Source organism: Apus apus, chromosome 1 (genome assembly GCF_020740795.1).
Source record: "Apus apus isolate bApuApu2 chromosome 1, bApuApu2.pri.cur, whole genome shotgun sequence".
In the NCBI taxonomy this organism is placed as follows: Eukaryota; Metazoa; Chordata; class Aves; order Apodiformes; family Apodidae; genus Apus; species Apus apus.
In genome coordinates this window covers 140,438,123-140,453,763 of record NC_067282.1, presented here as the reverse complement: position 1 = coordinate 140,453,763, position 15,641 = coordinate 140,438,123, and the positions used below count along the sequence as shown (strand labels likewise).

At 41.5% G+C, this 15,641-nt stretch overlaps 1 protein-coding gene across 6 annotated transcripts in view; it reads right to left on the bottom strand.

Moving 5' to 3' along the window:
- Positions 1-6,439, bottom strand: part of MICAL3 (microtubule associated monooxygenase, calponin and LIM domain containing 3) — a 167,342-nt gene extending 160,903 nt beyond the window's left edge. For all 6 annotated transcript variants that reach the window (XM_051609108.1, XM_051609103.1, XM_051609104.1 and 3 more), the window contains exon 1: positions 6,414-6,439. The gene's annotated coding sequence lies outside the window, so the exon portion shown is untranslated. The remainder of the gene's footprint in view (positions 1-6,413) is intronic.
- Between the last annotated feature and the right edge of the window lie 9,202 nt (positions 6,440-15,641).

The following is a 15,641-nucleotide window of genomic DNA, read 5'->3' as shown; positions in this document are numbered from 1 at the left end:
AAAGCCTTTAGCTGATCTAAACTTGGCTCAACCCACCCTGTTTACTGATGGAGTTTCCATGATCATAGAAATTAGAGCTACTGGTTGCAATCACTTGAGAGTTGTAGCCTGCTGATGTGTTGGAAAACCTGGCAAAAACCTGGCTGTCTTTAACAAATGCACATAGTCATGCACATACAAGTGCCAAAAGGGTGGCAAGAACTCCAGAGCTCCAGGCAATGGCTATTTCTTTCTTTGAAGTCAGTGAAAGTCACTGATGTAGTAGTTATTTGTAGGGGAGGCAGTTACCTGTTGATAGCCAAAATTTCAAAGTGTCCTCCTCTACAAAGATGCAGGTTGGGGATGTGTTGGATTATTGAAAAATAAAAGGAGACGGAGGAGAGGGTTTACATACGGTGATACGGGAGACACTTCTAAATGCTCTGAAAGGGGCCAATGCATAAAATGTGGCCACCGATGACTGACAGTGAGGAGGGCTGTCAGTTTAACATTAATCTTTGTAAAAAGCTAATAAGGACCCAAACAATTCCCATTAGGGAATTGAAGAGCCATCTGCACTCTAGCATGAGGCTGCCTATGGCATCCATAGAAAGATGTGTACTTCTTGGCTTGGTATTTTGGAATCCAGCATGAGAGGCTTAGTCATATGACAAGGTTATTTGCATCATTATGCTGTCAGATTCCCAGAGGAGTTTTCACAATGCACTGTAAGAGGAAGGGTTTAAATAAGTAGAACTAAAGCAGAAACAAAGCACTATACTTCCTTTGCATGTCTCTTTTCACTGCCTGCACGTGGTGTTCAGAGTGGGAGGAGGGTGGAAGGCAGTACTGTGCAGAACTTTAGGCTAATAAAGCACACTCACAAAAACAAGGGGCTGCAACATCACCACAAAATGGGGTACTTTGTAAAAGCAAGCTAAGTAAGACAGCTGGAATCTTGCGTCACAGCCTAGTGATATCTGGTAGACTGATGTTCCAGGATGGTGATGTCCAAGATAAGCCCATCACTGTACCTCTCCCTGAGAAGAACTGATGGGTTTGCACTGGACTAGATAAGAGCCACCTAGCCCCATCCAGGTGGTGATTCCCTGTGAAAGAGTGCCCACAAGCACTGTAAAACTGGGTGTCTTGCACTCCAGAATTGACCACTAGTAAGCAGAGCAGCTGTCAAGGCAGCAGTCCCAAACCAATCCATGGAAAAATACTGTAATTCAAGATTCATCTCTTAAAAGGAGGCGAGCTGCTACTGCTCAAAATAAGGTCAGAGTATGGTACCATGTCCCATTTTGAAAAGAGAATTTACAAAATTAAGGACTGAGTTTTTTATATATTCTATTTCTAAGATAAATTATTGAAGGTCCATAAGGGCCAGGTGCCAGGCAAGGAGTGTAGCGAGGAGGGCGAATTACAGAATAAAATCCAAGAAAGTTTTTCATATCCCCATGATATCAAGGCTATTTTCACAGTAAGAATGGCCAAGGAATCTTGACTTCTCTTCTGACGACCTTCCAAGGCTCAGAACTTGCCAGGTGCAAGACTGCTCCTGTGGGAATTTGTAATCTCTAAAACCCAAGAACAGCAAATTCCACTAAAAGCATACTGTCCTGGAGCAGAGGCCCCACATCTGGAATTAAGTGAAAACACCACAAGTCAATTTGCAAACAAGGAGGCCATCACTGAATTACAGGGCTGGAAAGGATACTGAGAGGTCATCTAACTCCATCCCTGTGTAAGCATCTCCCCCATCTATTTTACCCTTTAAAGACCTCCCCAGTACTGCAGGCACCACAGTCTATCCAGACAATGTTCCTTTCTCATTCACTCTTTTTTTTCCTTTAGAAAGTTTTCCCTCATGATTAACCTGGATCTCTTTCACCCTAATTTACATCTACTTCTCATCCTACCCAGCACAGAGAAAGAAAACATCTGTTTGTTCCTCTTGCTCCTGCAACAGCCTTTTTAGATGCACAAAGATTTATCATCTAACTTTGTATTACATTCCCCAGACCTAAAACTCTGTTTCTTCTTGCCTGTCCTCCCAGGTTACGTTGTGAGACCTCTGGTAATTCTTGAATATTCACCTTTGGTGGCTTTCACTTCAGTCCAAGTCTTTCATTAATTTCCCTGTGCAGGAATAGCATACATGCTCCCAGTTGAGGCCATACTAGTATGATGTAGAATGGAAAGAGCACTTGGTGTGTTCTGCAAACATCCCACCTGCCTACATGTCTTAGTATGATGTTTACAGTGCCAGATTTCCTTCCCTTTCCACATATGTGGCAGAATTTGTAAAAGTCAAGGCCACAACATTAAACCAAAGTGCCACTGAAGCATCTGAGATGCTCTCCATTAACCAGAACTCTTACCTCCTGTATGCAAGTGTTTCTGCTGAAAGTCACTGCATTGAAATTGCTACCATTAGAGGCAATTTAATTTGGGATCTCCTTGATGAGTTGTATTTTTATTTTCTGATACATCTACTTGGACAGCTAGGCCAATTTTTTAATTTTTTTTTTTTTTTTAATGTGTAAGTAATCTGTATACAGTTCAGCAGCTGAACACTTGCCAAAAGAAGAAATGTTTCCAAAAGAAATTAAAGGACAGCAGAGAAATTCTAGTCTACAGCGGTCTTAAAATTTGCTGTCTTCTGAATCAGCTGCAACTGTTAGCAAGAAGAGTTGTCCAATTCTGGAGAAAACATAGAGCTGACTTCCTAAGCAATAACACAGGTGTTCAACTTGTGTTTGACAGACAAGGCAGAAGTCATCAACCACCCAGCATTCTCCTGCTGCAGGCAGTTATTCACTGCATAAGTATTTGAATAACTGTAATATTTACAAAATGGTGCTATTTAATCCCTTTTGCCACCCCTGAACACACATGCACATACTAATCTGACGTGATGTGTGCAGGAGTGGGACCTGAGTTCCAAATAAATTGCTGGTGGTGTTTTACTACAAGAAAACAAATATAAGACTAATTCTCTTGACAAAACTGCCTATTGGCTCACTAAGAAAAAGTAGAACTTCCCTAGCTAAAAACATCTCTGGTTCATCAGGGAACCATCAAAAATTGGCCCATCAGATCCAGTAAACTTTGATCACATAGGAAAGTGTTTCTAACACTTCAGGCTAAGAATATAAGCTTTCAGATAGAAACTAATAAGGAAAGTATCTCTGGGGCTACATACAAATCTGCTGAGTGTTCAGTGTAGACTTAAGCCTTCAGGAGGTTTTTAGGAAAAGAGGCTTCAAGTCTCTTCATATACACTGTAGATAATTTCACCGCTCACAGATTTTCCAAGCAGAAAAATTTAAAGTTGCGTCTGGGTTTGCTGCTATGACTCAGGGCTGTGGGCATATAAGAAACTAATGGGAAACACACAACTTTCATATCACTATACTGTAAATGTTTTTAAATAGCAGTAACCCAAACCAAAGGCTACCCAAGGTCAGAAAATTTCCTCCCAAAACTGTACAGTATGCTAAGGGCTGGAAAGAGTATCCCAGCTGAGTTTGACTTCATGCTTTTTTAAGAACAACTGCTCAGGTCTGTAAAGAGGTGCAAGATCATCTAAAGTAGTAAAACAAGTGTTTTCAATGAGCACAAAACAGATATGCAAGAAGATGATACCTAGATGAAGTACTACTAGACTGTTGCCACACTATGCAATTAGTATGTTAAGCAAAAAAAACAGAAGTACAGCATTTCCTTGTACTCAGCCCCAAAGAAGGACTAAAGGAACTGATTTAAATATACCTCTGTGCAATGTAACGGAGAGAAAGTCCTGCAAGGTCATCATCAAGAGACATCATTGGTTCTTCACAAAATTTGAGCTATACAAATTCCTCACAAGAGCTGCCTGTGAGGTGGCTCCCTCTGGGACTGGTTTACTACACACAGCATGCATTAAGGTCTAAAAGGCACCTTTACTATTTGGAGATTGGATTAAGGGAGAGCCTGAGCTATGTTATGCATACTTGTTTATAAAGCAACAGCTCTTTACTTCTTTAACCAAGTGCATAGAACTGCTCCTTTGTGCTGTTGACTGGAAATAACCAACAGCCCTAAATCTCAAAACAGGTCCAGAAAGTTTCTTCAAACACTTAACCTACCCATAGTTAGGTTCTCTTTAGGAAAAGGTGGCCCTGGTTGAGAAACTTACTGCTTTACTAGTACTATTAGATTTGTCCTTTGACAAGATATTAAAAAGACTCTACTTGTGTTCCATCCAAATTCATCACTGTTTAGAGAAGTATTAATAAAAATGGGAAAGTAAATCAATGAAGTCACTTTATTGATCCTGAGAATGTGGAACTACTATTAATAAAACATGTTGATGTTGTTTTATGCAAAGGTCACAGTTCTGGTAAGGGTGTGTTTGTCATTCAAATTTATGTGCAGTTTCATCAACAAAGTATTTGTTCTTGCAGTATTGTATTTATTCATCTCCTGTTTTCCTCCCCCATAGCCAGAACATCTGCTAAACGTTTTTGAATCTAAGCTAGTTGGGATAGGGCCCATTACTTGTACATATTTATGAACTGTGTGGTACACTGGCATTCATTCAGCAAAGACTGCTTTCTGAGGCTTATGAGCAAATGACATAAACTGATATGGATTTATGTGCAAGAGGTCCACATGTGCAGAGGTCACAGAGGGGACTGCAATCTGTTTACATACAGAAGTACTTAAACTGCACTGCTGCAGAGGAACAGAACTATCTGCTAACGTCTGAGTGATGTAGGAACACACAAAAATAGGAAGAACGGGTATTTATGGTGTCCTAAGGAATTGTAATGAGAGTAATGGGATAAAATTGAATGAAAAGAATTTGCATCTGACCCCAAAAACATCCTCTATCATAAAAATATTTTCAAGTCTGATCAAACAGTCCAAGAAAGAAAAAGCTACTATGCGTGCGTTTTAATTGACTGGACAAAGCAGAACAGAGGACTGGTTCTGGGGGTGGAAAAATGAACAAATAATTCATTTTTTATTTCTGTTTTTCTTCTGTTGTAGCCCAGCCTCTCATGCCAACACTCACACAGGCGCATTATACTATTTACACACTGAAGGGAGTGTATTCTGCTGTTACTGTGCGGAGAACTTACACATGTGACTTCCATTACCAAGAACAGAAGCTATGTTCATAAATTGCCCTTGTGTGCCTGGACTGAGCAGGCCTGTCCCTATTTGCCTTTCTGGCTGGATTGCAAACCGTGCCTTTCCAAAGTCAAGGCTGTGAGATTTTCAGACCTCGTGAGAAAGAGAGTAGTCCGTCTCTTCTCAACTGTGAGAGCCATCCATGCTCCAAGGATGATTTGTCTGCCTCAATACACGCCAGCAACAGAGCACAATCACAATCACAGCCTAACTGTCTTAATGAGATTACAGCTAGAGATGCCCCAGTGCTGCTGTCTGGCCAAGGAACAGAAAAAGCACCAAATTCTTCTGCTGAAAAAAATCTCCTCAGCTTTCATTTGAGCAGGCTGCAGGTTGATCAAGATTTCAGATCTGTGGTATACAAGATCCCTTTGATTTCTTTTCCCCCTCCTTTTTTTTTTTCCCCAATGCATTATTATTTTTACAAAACAGCATATTCTTGTCACGGATCTTCAGATGTAATTAATATTTTTGGGGTGAGAATTTAAAACTGATGATCATACTACTTGGTAACATGACTACATTTATTGGTGCCTATTGTTAGCCATGCTAAATTGATCTCACCCGTGGCTTTTGTATGTTTGACTACTGTCTATATGTTTGACTATGATATCCATGTGCTACTGTGGAGTGTGATGGATCTTTGCCAATATAATAATTCTTTTTATCAGCAGTTTATCTGATGCATCTCTTCAGTTCACTGGAATGAAACTGCTTGTAACTCTATCCTACATAGGGCAAATACTCTTTCTGCACCTGTTCCAAGCAGTGTTTGATTTATTTACTGCTTAAATTCTTAATCCCAACTAAAACCAAGTAAGTTAGTGTATATAACAAAGCTGAGAATAATGAATGAAAAGAAAAGGCTGATCTTTGTATAGTACCATATCAGCTGGCCAGAGAACAAATGCTGGTATCAATCCATTAAGGTAGGGATTGTACAGCACTCACTGGAAAGGGCAGATACTGCTCTGCAGATTTCATCAAGCCTGCTGTGAAAAACCTGCAGGGTAAGTCTGCAGTTCCTTCAGGACTTCATGCCTAGAAAAAAAATCCAGCAGTAGTGCATTCATAGCTTTTGTGTGAAGCCTATTTAGCAGAGCTAACACAAAAGTAAATTCCTCCCCTTAGGAACAAGAAACCCCATAATTTTTTATAGTCCAATGAATAAATAATAAATAACATTTATAAACAATACATAACATTTACAGCAGAAGGTATGAGAGGCTGGCTGGGCCAGTACTCACAGAGCAAGGCTGCATAAACGACCTTCTTCTTGCACAAGTCAAATCCTCCCCGACAGGTGCTCATAGTTTGCCCGCCTCTGCCAGGGCAGGCATCTAAATTAGAGCCCCCTTGCCACTCATCGTGCCCTGCCTGCACACAGGTTTGTCTTTGGACAGCTTGCACAGTTTTCCCTTTTTCTAGGCTTGCGAGGGAAAGCCAAAGTAAAAAGCAAAGGGGATCTGAGACACAAATCTTCTCTCTTTCTTTCCCAAAGCATCTCTCAGGGGCTCGGGGAGACTGTGTGATGATGGGTCTGGCTGCCAGTTCGTCACTGTTGCCACGGTAACCGAGCAGCGGTCCCCTGTGGCTTGGTACAGGGTGGCAATGGGAGCATGGAATGTAGGTATTGCCTCCTCCTTCGAGGAGTCCTCTGACCTAGGTAACCCACCCATTTCTTTAAAAAAGGCTGGTTTATACAGAAAGTACTTGCCCCACTCTGCTTTGGGCAGACATGCTGTGGTTACTCCACTCACAGAGCTCCACAGCACTTGTAAATCTTGTTTGTGTGGTATAGGAAAGCTGGCATAACCCTGAGAGAGCCACTTGCTTCCTCTGGGAAATACCATGTCATGTGAAAACAGGAAAAAAAAAAGGTTGTTATGGTAAACATCTGAACATTAGCAGACTCTCACCAGTATTTGAAGAAGTGCTAGGACAGAGAGGTACCATTTTGTCTCTCTGAACAGGTGAATGAGCAGCTGAGGCAGCAATAGAGTATTTTTCTGCCAACATGACCGAGTGCAAGTGTGTCTGTGAGGCCCTGTTCCAGCTACAGGGAAGCTCAGGGCAGGCAGAGTTCCTTTGTTTCCGTCCCTTCAACTGAAAAGTCTTGGCATTATCCTTTCTGAGCCTTAATACCACTGTTTTCTACTTGTTTACGATATTTTTATTGTAACATTGACATAAATATTATTAGTAATGTCAGGCAGGACAGACCACAGCAGCAGAGACTTGCAGACTCCAGGCTGTAGTTAGAGACAAAGCCAGGACTGCAGAAGCAGGCATTATTTTGCTGGACAATGAACAATGCAGGCTTGTTTTGGAAGGCAAATCCTTGGATAGTTAAATAATACCACTTGTTTACGAGACAGACTATCTACCTCATCTTCTTAATAAAATGTTGCTAACGGTTCTTTGTTGCTTTCCTTATTATTCTCTCCTAGTGCCAAGTGCTTCTTTTAAGGTAATGGATTTCCTCACTCAGGATGCCAGTAACAAATACAGCTCTGTGTGCATGTAGGTGGTATGGACAAAACAAAACAGACAGAAATTAAAACTACACGTTATTTCCATGACTAACTTTCCTATCCTCACTTCTAACTCAATTTGTTTGAGCTTTCTCTGACAGTGGCTCATCACAACTTGCTGCATAGGGACAGGCCTCCAGATGCCAAAATCCAAACATTAAAGCTATGACACAGGTTTCAGTACGTTTATTGCCTCACTATAATCTGAAGGAGCAGGGGTGGGACTAGCTTAGAACAGCAATATCAGCTAAAAGGGTTAAAAAGACTTGAACCAGTTTCAAAAAACCGTGAGTGGGCAAAAAAAATCTCAGACTTTAAAACCAGTAACAATTCAAGCCATTTTACTCATCTTTGCCTCTGCCTTTAGACTCAGTTTTCCAGCTTTTCTCCAGCTCTACAAGGACTGTGATTTAATTTGGTTTAGAGAAAAAGGTTATGTTTCTCCTCAGTTTATGTGATTTTAAACGCGGGATGTGGAGAACATCACCAAATGCAGTGATGGCCATGCCAATGCTGCTAGACTTGGCGTTGCAGAACTGTCTCTGCAAAGTAGGTAAGCCCATCTAGGGCCACTCTTAGGAAGTCCAGAGCCTTCATATTAAAGATGCTGGACTTTAACAGCATCCCCCTCCCCCTGCCCTCCTTGCATGGTGGCTTAGTGGCCTGTTTAAAATTAGTTATGATTATACCCAGACTTCTGAGCATCTGATTCCACACAGATATGAGGTTACAAAAATATGAAGGCATGTTATAAAAAATCATGTTATCGTGGCATTTTATGGCTGCTTCTTCAGTAATGTTAAACAAGAATGAAATAAGATTAGAAACTGAACTGCACACTTCATTTTACATAGGGAAAACACTGGTTGGTACATATAATTAAATATATCTGCTCTGTTTGCTGCTCCCCTTCCCCTGATATTTTTATGCTTCCCTTGGTGGAAAAGACTTGGTGACCCTGAGTGTGATAGCATGAAGCCTTTCAAAATGAAGCTGTGCCCTGAAAAAGACAACTCTGAGAAGGAACAACGCTGGGTTAGCAGGGGGTACAACAGGAGCAAAGGGGAGAGGGAGGTGGCTGGGCTTGGCCTGCAACATGGAGAAGCCTTTTCCATTTGCAGGTTTATCTTCCTGCAGTCAGAGCACTAGCTAGAGCTATTAGGATCACGAGGGTTGCTGTGCCGTCACTTACCGAAGAGGGTATAAAAATGACAGCAGCTAATAAGCACCAATTTCTCATCAGTCGCCTCATCAGGCTGATTTCACAGACGGTTTCAGAGGCTAAAGGGCTGGAGATGACATTCTGGCTGCTGGACCCAGGCCAACACAGAGAGAACACATCCCTGATGCTGTACTCTGTGCCTGGGCACTTCAGCCTCAACCACAAACAGAAAGAGAGCTACCCTAAGTGTACGCCCACAGGAGGACACGGATTTAATAAACTGAGCTGGAGGGCTAAAGCCACAGCACATCCATTCTTCCTAACAATTGAGAGGCAACAGGAGCAGGAATATGAATGTTCCTTTGTCCATAAATGTCCAGACCACATTCCTGGTTGAGAAGTTCCCTCATAGAAAGGAAAGCTTTGTCTGGAGCTCACAACTGAGGACAGCAAGAAAGCCTTCAAAAAACCCCCAATGTTGTGGACCAGGGTGGAAACACACCTTTAATTGAGGTGGTAGTTCAGAGGAGGCATTCACACATCCAAGGGAAGAGGCCAGCTGATGCAAAGGGCAGAAAGTGGTCAGAGATGTGTGTGTGGTCCGAGCGCAGGATAAAGGCAGGGAGTGTTTGCATGTGTAGGAAGGGAGTGGACTGTTTGTAGTGGGAGTGTAGTCCATGGATATGAATTATAGATGTCAATGCTGAAAAAGAGCTTGTTGGCCTTCTCACTTTTTCTTCTTTTAGTCACTGAAGATTTGAAAAGTTGAATCTTTCACTCATTGTGCCAAAGGATCTGATGCAGAATATCTGCTCTAGTATCATCAGTCTCTAATTAAGTAATTCTGACCAAAAATGTGACCAGATTGGTTCTTTAAAACATCAAGGTTTATTTTTGCTCTTAGTATCACTATGTAGGTTGTTTGGGTTTTTTTTTTAACATGCATTTAATTTTTTTTTTCACTCTGATCTAAAGTTAGCCTTGTTAGGAAGTGTATATACTGTTATTCTATGTTTAAAAGATGGCCCACGTTTATTCAGTTTTTGCTTAAAATTCTCTGGTGCACTGCTGGTAAAATTAACTCACAACCAGTTTTCAAGGCTATTAGAAAGTTATCGCCACACTAAATATGTTCCATGATTTGGATATGCTAGGCTTTTTTTCCCCCACAATATTTCCACATCTGATTTTCAAGGAGATCCTTGCTCCTGCTTGTCTGTACTCCTGTTATCCGATGCCTTGGTCATGCATGTTATTGATGGGTTTCAGGTAAGCTCAGCAACTCAGCAATTTTATAACTGCTTTATAAATAATACAATCAACTGTTCTTTCCCACATCTACTTCTCATTTATTAATGGAGTCTCTTTCTAGGCAGTATTTTCTCATCTCTCATCACCATCTAATGCATATACTTGAGGGAGGAATGTAATTAGTTTTGCCATCCTTCTGCCAAACCTTCCACTGACTTCAATGAGAGGTTTGCCTGAAGAATGCCTGAATATAGTTTGTAGGAGTTGGTCCTTTTTCTGTACACCAGCAACAGGCTGAAGTGAGTGCACACGGGTGGGCAGTGGAGTCCCACAGGCGTTTTAACCCTCTGGCATTTTAAAAGGGTGAAAATGTGGGTTGATACATATTAGAAGATAAAGGTGAAGGACATTGGGGGAACCAGGCAAGGTGGAAGAGGATTTTGTTAAACAAGAGCAGAGCAAACTGAAGATTTTATATGATCAGCTCCTGTTAAACTCTAGTTGGTTGGGGGTTTGTTTTGTTTTAAATTTTTCAACGAACAGAATAGTGGATTTTTTACCTTCCCCCCCCCCCCTTCTGTCATCAGACAGCTGTGCAAATATTTTAGCATGTGATTGTGGAAGCACAACACTGAAAACTTCTGAATTGTGCCAAGAGAAAAGTACAGGAAAACAAAAGGCCAAAGCCTGTGGTAGATCTAGCTGCCAGGATCTTCTGTCCCTAGGGGAACTAGACAAAGGAAAAGGGAGAGAAAAAAAGAAGTCTGATATCTTTCATTGCTTATAGTGACACTATCGCAGGTCAGAAGGGAACACAGACTTTTGGTAGTCTTTTTGAAGAAGGGTTGCAAAGGTATCAGAGCAATTAGCAGTCTATTAAATTGCAGCTTTCTTAAAGGTCAGTTGGTTTTATCTGCAGCACCAACTGCTTGTATTGTACCTGCCTAAGATACTGAATTCTCAGGTTGCAGGTAAACTGAAAGCCTGACTTACACAGTGCAGTAAGTCTTTGAATTTAGGAGATCAGAGCTATATGCTTGGTCTGTGATTATCGTGCCCTGGCTCGAAACAGCTCTTCTTCCAAGAGCTTAAGGGGTTCATCAGCAAAGCAGTGATTCAGACCAGCTGACTAAAAATGCATCTCTTTACAGGTTCTCTCAGGAGTTTATAATATGTAAGTGGTGATAACAGCAGGTGATAACACAAACCTAAATATGCCACAGCCAGGAATCAAGTTGCACAGTGATTCTCTGCTAAAGGCTCCTATCTTCTTACTGCAGGGGAATGAATTAACACATTAAAAAATAACCTTTCACTTGCAGTATTTTCAGTGTCTTTTGCTTGCCACATTAATTCAGCAATTCCTTTACATTGAATCATAGAAGAGTTTTGTTTTTCCCTTATGCTTAAGGTAAAGCAGTAGATTATGGTGTAACTATGTCAGTTCTCCCAGCAATGGCAAATGCTAGATTTTGCTAAGGAATGTGTACTAATCCATCCTCATGGTGAGAAATCGAATGAATGAGATTTGTACCTGAAACTGATCATAATTCTGTATCCTAAAACACAGATCTGGTGATAGTTTTCACATTTTTAGACCCATATTACTGCCAAAGTTACTAAACAAACAAGAAACCTTTGGCTGTGCTGTACATAATCTTCCATCCCAGGGAATCAAGCAGGTGGTTATTAAAATTGCAATAACACTCACACTGGCAACACACTGAAACCCTAAAGGAAGGAATTCTTTCCATCAAAGACAGCAAAATCATTTAATGATTTCAGAAAGCCTTCATACTCTAAACTTCCTGTAACCATTTTCATTCTGCTTCCATTTAATTACCTGAATGATTAATTAAGGATAATCAGCTAATGTTTTGCATAGTGCTTTGGATAGGTAAAGCACTGCATAAATCCTTGGCATGAATAGTTTATTAGGCTACTACTCATTTCACTGTTCTTGTTCGCTATGCTCTTCCTTTTCATATTCCCCTTTGTTAGGCTGTGGCTACAGTGAAGCCAGGGCCACCATGGCTATTATTTCTAGTCCAAGTTACACAGTCAGCAACACTATCTTAGCTGTTTCAAGATTATAGCTTTTCTGGCATTGTGGGCTTTGTGGAACTTGACTCCACAGTGAAGACCCATTATCCACTTAACAGCATTTTCACCTCCCCACCAGGCTGACTCCAGCCTCGCTGCACCTATCCCCTGCCCACATCTGCACACTGGTGAGAACAGAGCGGCTCCTCTCATCCAGCATAAGAGCAGAAACCAGGTTGGTTGCAGAGCATCCCAAAAGGAGATTGGTTTCCCAACCAAGTCCTGGAAAGATCTGCAACCCTGTTCTTCTTTTAGGAAGCCTAAACAGGGCTCTTTTCATGCCACAGTGGCTGAGCACAGATGACAGCAGAGCCATGGTTAACATGGCCTCCAAGGACAAAAGAAGAGGCTCGTTGTGACAGAAATCTCATCCTCCTAAAAAAAAGTTTAAGGTCACCTCTCAGCTCCTTCACAGTCTCGAGGCACTCTGAGCAGGCCACAAATAGATGTACAAGTGTTGATTTTAAGTGTTTCAAGTTGTGGTTGTTTTGAGAGATCAGAAACATGACTTAAAAAAACAGGATGTATTCCTCCCACTGAAATCAGTGGGCTCTATACTCATTGTCTCTCCAGATCCTGTGAGGTAAACGTACAAAATACTGGGATTGTTTTGTTTTTCTTTAACTGTCAGCCATACAAATTCTGCTTTATAATTGAGAGTCAAGTCAAGTTCTTTCCTTCTTACTCATAAGTAACATTCAACAGGCCAAAACAGGCCACAAAGATGCCAAAAATATAACTCTTCAGAACTCGGTAAACAATTTTGTTGATATGGCTGAAAACAGAGCAGAATCATTTTATCTTAGTGTGTTGGCTTTTCAAAGGTAATGACAGCTCATTTCTTTGAGTCACTGAACTCAGCAGACCAAACTGTGAGTGGAACGAGGGCAAGCTTAGCTGGTGAATCTCATGATCCATCTCTCATATTCAAGTTTACTTTAACTCCTTCTAGGGTCTCCAAAGCAAAAGACCATCTCATACTCAAGGACACCAAAGCAGCAAAGAACAAGTCCAGAAATAAAATCCCTGTTATGTCCCTTTCTTCCTTGCCTAGGTCACTGCTGGACAAGCATAGGACTATTTCTTAGCAGAAACATCCATCCAGAGAAGGAAGAGAGGAAAGCACAATAATCATCCTTTCCTCACAGCCCCTTTCCTTCTGTATCCTCACATTGTAAGCAGCTGTGGGCATGGTTTTGGGGAGACTATAAAGCCTTGCTTTCTTCTAAGCCTTCTTGGCTTGGGCCTTGTCAGCTCTGGAAGACTGCTAACAGCACTGGTTACCTGCCAAGGCAACGGCACAAAGCGTCTCTTGCAAGTTCTCCAGGTAAGTCCCACAGTGTTTGTCCAGCACAACTGCCAGTCACAGTACCCAGTGCTGAGAAATGATGGGATTTTTAAGTCAGCAACTGAAGAGCAAGGAGCCAGAGAACAAAAGAGAGGAAGAAAATCAAAGGGAATCAAATGGACAGCATAGAAAAGAATAATAATGAAAACAAAAGAGAAATCAGAGTCCCTTGGTGTGGTTTAACTCATTTGTGGCTGGCATCTCTAAACACCAGGAGAGGTGGTTAAACAACCAGAAAGGTAGCATACTTGTCCCAAGACCTGTATGCACCTACAGCCATGGAGGCATTGTAGAGGCAGTACGGAGAATTCAAATACAGGAGTGTAAGCCTATGTACTACTGTGCAGATGTGCTCGTTACACATACACAGTACCAACAGCTCTCAGAGTAGAACATCATGAGTCAGGCCTTACAGTATAACATGATAGGCCTAAAAAGCTTAAGATTTTGAGATTTAAAGAAAAGAAAATAAAACAAACCAAACAACACAAATACAGGACTGTGAGCACTTTTTTTGCTAAAATTGCAGAAGTGACAGAAAAAGGTGAGGATGAATAGAAGTGGTTGCTGAAGTTTGTCTGTCTGCCATCCATTAGAACCTGAGTTGGAGAAAGCACACAAACCTGCTGCTATGTCCTCTGCCACTGGGGAGGGTACTGCTTTATCTGAAGAAAATCACAAAGGCAGATTTGCCCTAACTGTCCTGATGGCTTTCTCTGATGGATATAAACAGCAAATGGTAAGTTTGGAATGGATTGCAGCAAAAGGCTGATGAGATGCTGCCTGAGTGCCCAATACAGAATGTAAGGAATAGCTTTGTGGACCAGATTAGGCAGTCCAGAGTTCATGGGAGTTTTGACTTTTTTTGCCAAACCAAGAAGGAAACAATATATAAGCCTTCCTTCTCTTTGGCTAGTCACTCGGTGAGAGCAGGGGGATTGGTTTCTGTGGGTCATTAACGCAGGCTACTGCTTTTTCACAGAGATCAGTGTATCATTCAATAGGGAGAGGCTTTTCAGCTCTGAGAGATTTTATCTGCTGATGGCTACCATGATATTTATAGACATATCCATCAATGTAACAACAGGAAGCAATTCCCTAGGGGTCAAATTGGATGGAATCCCCCCATTTAAACTCCATTATGGATGCAGCTTTCTGTATAGGATTAACCACTTAACTCACAGAATCCTGAATATCATCAGCTATTGTTCACAAGAACTGATGATCTCCAAGGCTTAGCTGTGGGATGGTTGACTTGCTTTCAGCCTCAATTATCTTTGTTAACCTCTGACTTGCTGAGCAATGTGTAGGCAGCCTATTAAATACTTCAGTCTTCTTTCAACTTTATGATCTGGGCAGCTCTAGAGATTTAGTCCCATTATTGTCCAGATTCTCAGCAGTCTGAATCTTCAACTGTCACATCAATAGTAAGAGGAGAGAACAAGCTTTCGTCACAGCAAGTTTAGGAAAATAAACAACAGGAGCTTGGAAGATGGAGGCAGAAACTGTGCATATTATGCAAAGTGTTTTAATGTTTTCAGCCTAAGTCTTGGTAATGATTTACAGAGCACACTTCCCTGCTAAGACTATTTTGAGAGTCAGTTCCTCTGGGGATTTAGCATGCACTGATTCCATCTCCTAAAATTATCCGAGTATCTTTCTAGTGTTGAATTTCTTATGGTGAACACACCTTTTGGCATGAGACAGTCTTGCAAGGGGAGCTTAGAATAGGCCTATTGTTCCAGCAGCTCACGGTGCATAGGGAATCTTAACTGCCGATTAATTTGACACAGAAAGACGGATGCCGAGTCCTGGCATCAACAAGTGTTCTTGAATACAAGTAACAAATTAGAGCTGTTTAAGGTTTTGTTTCCAACTGCCAGAGCTATCATCAGTCATGTCTGTCCAGCCACTCTCCCTTTCAAACTTACCATGACCTCCTCACCTCCCTATTTCTCTTAACCTTCTCTCATGTTTACAGTGACCTCCACCCTCATGACCTGGTTGCATTCCTGGTGCTAGCCTGGCACACCAGCATGCAGCTATCATCTTCCTCTGGCTACAGCCCTTCTACTGC